Consider the following 4,249-nt stretch of genomic DNA (forward strand, 5'->3'; position numbering starts at 1 on the left):
TTGCTCTGAGCCTCGGGGCAGCTGCGGGAACAGACGGTGTCTCCAAGCGCCACACGCGAGGTGTTAGCTCTGTCAGTATCGAACGCTGCGCCACACACGGTGCTGCCGCCGCACAAAATCTGCCTTCGCTTCACCTCTTAACAGAGCGAGTTGCTGGTGATGTGCAGCGCTGTGACAGGTCACAACCCTGAGGACACTGTGTTATCTCAGCCGCTGGTTTGCAGAACACCCAGCTGAAAGGGATTGGGAAAGGGCACGGGCTGCCAGTCTGTCTGCACCCCACTGGTCAGTACCGGAGGAGGAGATAAAATAATCTGTGACACGTGATAATGGAGACTGAATCGAATTTGTGACAAAGAAACAGCCCAGGAAAGCAAGGGAAATTCACTGTGCCAGTACCAGATTGGTGGGAAATGATCCTTTGGAGAGAAACAGCAGAAAAGATGGATCTTTGGCACAATGAGGAAACATTATCCTTGGCAAAAGAACTTCATGGAATCTTACTTATTTTACCTAAAAGGTTTATCCAGGAGCTAGGATTGACCCCAGCAGGGAACACTGCAGTGGCCAATGCACTCCTGTCGTGCCTGAGTCAGGGCCCAACACGACATACCACGTGCCTTTGCCATCACCCTGCTCAGTCTGTACAAAGGTCCTGTGTTATTCCAGCAGAGCTTCCTCATGTTTACCACCCCAATCCACCTGAACTCCTTAAAAACCATACATAAACCACCAGACGTTTAGAAATAAAATTTCAGCAAAAGCAAATATTATTTCACATGTACCAAAGGAATTTTCCTTTCAAATTGCTAGTTGGGTTAAATAAGAGGCAGCTTGCCACACAAAATTCAGTAGCTGTATGCGTAGGCCAAACAAGAGACCTTCAGGAATATTGTGCTTCTCCTGGGAACCAAGAACCATTTACTGCAGTGCTCAATCAATCAGTTCTGTGATGATTTGGTAACTCATCAGAGCAGCCACTTTTATTGGAGCCAGTATCTCCCCACAAGTTGGTATTTTGAAGATATTAATAACATTGGACTGCCAAACAGCAAAACCTGGAGGTAAATCTCTTGGTTACTGCAGGAGGGTGAGAGCTGCTCTCCATGAGCTCTGGCAACAGGAGCCACAGGACCTGGGGCACTCCGAGTGCAGCGCAGGGCTGCGTGAGGCTGAGGCTGGGACAGCTGCAGGGAGTCAAGAACGAGCACACACAGGACTGGACAGGAAGGCTGGACACAACAGGTCAGTTTTTTATTAACCAAAAGTGAAGCTGAACCCCAGAGTGGTTTAACTTGTTAAAACCACGTTTATATGGCAGATATTTTTTGTTCAACGTTCGACACTACAGTGCAAGAACCAAACTTGGCAGCTGTTCATCCTTTGAGAATCAAGTACTAAAAGTAGAATGAATTAAAATAAGGGTCCCTCAATGAATCAATTAAAAAAAAACCATTTAACTCAAAAGACCAATTTTAAGAACTGTCTTATTAAATTCTCCCAAGTGAAAGACCTTTTAAAAGCACTTGGAGCCTTGAGGTAGCAACTTTATGCAGGATTTAATTCCCCTTCTGCCCCACAGAGGAAAATTAGTCACATGTTATTAGCTCCAGCCAGCTAAGAGGAGTTGAGTGTCTCCTGTGAGGTTAGTGACTTTCTCTTGCCTCTGGAAATAGCAATGTAGTGCTGCAGAGCGCCAGGAGGAAATCCACAGGGAAGGCCTCGTGAAATAAAATACATGGTTTGAAAAGAGTTAAATCAGCAATAACCATAACAACAGAAATGATCCGGAGTGAAAAAACCCAACGTGTCTGTATTTTGGCAAGACTAGTTTACAAATACATGTCAAGAACAAGAGTCTGCTTTCAGCCAACAGAGAAGAAAGAATGGAAGTGACATTCAAAGGGTTTTGGGGTTTTTTTGCCCTCTGTGCAAAATTGCACTTTGAAGTTTTATTTTAAAGTTTTACGTTTTGCACTTTTGTTTCTAACAACAGAGCACTTCTGCCCTTTTGTTCTTTTACACTGTGAAACCTGTGCTGTGACATTAGACAGAAATAGCACATGCCAGGATATCTGACCACCAACAGCTCCTCTCACTGACTTCACGACAACCACAACCAGGGAATCACAACCAGGAGACTTGTCCTCCTCTGAGTCTCGAAGACATGATCCTCTGTGCCCACTTTGCTGCTGACTTCTTTGATTAAAAACCAGATCTTTCTCTAGGGCCAATTTCAGAGACTCCATGGCAGATTTACTGAACAGAGTGGTAACAGAACACCTGGGCTTGTTCTCTGCAACAGCTGGGATGAACAGTCAGAGCGGGAAGGAATGAGCTGAGATACAAGGATGGGGTAGATGGTCACAAACAAGTGCTGCACTCATGCCCTGGACTGGGAATCAGCACTCACACATCCTGACTTTGCTCACTGCTGGTGCTCTAACCAGATTCCTGACAACACTGAGTATCTTTTCAAAGCTTCTCTCGATATCTTCATGCTCCAAAACTGTACAGAAGAGGTTGGTTAGACCAGACCAAGCTAATCAAGCACAGTGTACATTATAGCTCTTAAATGGATAAGCCTTCTGGTGGCCCTTTTGGTTCAAGGTCAGCTGTCTCTCTACACCATAGAATGATGCTGCACAGATGCAGGATGGCACTGCCCAGTATTCCTTTGCTCCAGGGAGCCCAGAGAAAGGTAAAACTTCACAACTTTGTTCTGGCTCACATGGGATCCCAATCTTTTGATCTTACATTCTCATATTTTCCTTCGAATTCTAAAAGCCACCAAATCCTCCCTTCCGGGCAGAAATCTCTCAAGACTCTAACATCAGCCTTGCCTGGCTTTTAGCTAAGCTTCAGAACAACTGCCCATATTTGCCTATGCTGAGGTAATACAGTCCAGTCCTGCAGAGAACCACGAGCTGTAAGAACCAGAATCCATCTGTTAAGGCAGCCCAACCTGCCAGGCTCTTCTGGATAAAGGAGAGGATATACTGCCTGGGAGCAACCCAGGCCAGCTGCTGATTATTCACAGCAAGGTTCTCTTTAGTTCACATGACAGTTTAGGCAGCACAGAAACTGATGCTGGTTCAGAGACCAGTTTATGTCTGGTTCACAGGACAGTCACGAGCTGGTTCAGAAAGACTCTTGTCATGGAGCCCAAAATATCTTAGTTATATCTGTTATCAGTGCAAGGACATGGTGAGTGGGAGATGTTTTCCATCTTTTCTTGGGGTTTTTTTTGTTGTTTTGAGTTTTGTTTTAGATCTATAATTGAAAGAATTATTTTTGTCTTTGGTGTTAAACCTTGAAAGCATGAATGAGAAGTACCTGCTGCTTCTCTGGCTGTAATTTGTGACAAAGAAACAGCTCAGGAAAGCAAGGGAAATTCACTGTTCTAAAACACATGCAGTTAGAACAGCCACTAGACATCACAACCAGGACTTTAATCATATGGAAACACCTAGCTCAGTGGTGTCCATTACAAATCATTTGCATTATATAAAAATATGACTGCAATTACAGTAACTGGACAACAGCCATTCAAATTTACCAACTTTCCATCTTGCTCATATTGCAGGAAATGGGAGGAGTTCATCCATTTAGGGGAAAAAAAAAGTGTCCAGAAATCAACTCAGAGTTGCCACTAAGCACCTCGTGCCTTAGAGAAATGTCCACTGTGATAACTAAAAGCAGGAATTCAAGATTAGCATCCTTCCATTCTTGCTCACATGGCCGTGAATAAAAAGAGCAGGTTCTGTTACACTAGAATTCACAATTAAAATTTTATAACCCCATAAAACACCAGTATGTTCTGCATGAGCTGCAGAATGCAATTTCAAAGGGTCACTAGATTTATTACCTCCAAATTCAACATCTTTATATAAATATTCTGTTTGTACACCATAAAAATGTCCTTCGCATGGTCTGATTCTTGTTTAGATAATACTCTGATAAAATCTCAGCCATATGCCAATTAAGGTCATTAAAGCTATAAAAACAGAATCTACCTAATAAATGCTGCAAATTTAACAGGTATTTTAGATAAACATCATTAGCTTAGTTATCACCTAAACCAGAAAGACTCCTCAAACACACCAACTGCATAGTTAGCAAAGACATTTGCTTTACAAAGTCAAATGCTGCCAACTTTTGAAAAGTTTAGCAAATCAACGTGGTATTTGGAAGCATCCAAGTGTCTAATGAAGTTAGAATACTGTGAAATGTTGGGGGGGGGGGGGGG

Source organism: Acanthisitta chloris, unplaced genomic scaffold (genome assembly GCF_000695815.1).
Source record: "Acanthisitta chloris isolate BGI_N310 unplaced genomic scaffold, ASM69581v1 scaffold30309, whole genome shotgun sequence".
Taxonomy (NCBI): domain Eukaryota; kingdom Metazoa; phylum Chordata; class Aves; order Passeriformes; family Acanthisittidae; genus Acanthisitta; species Acanthisitta chloris.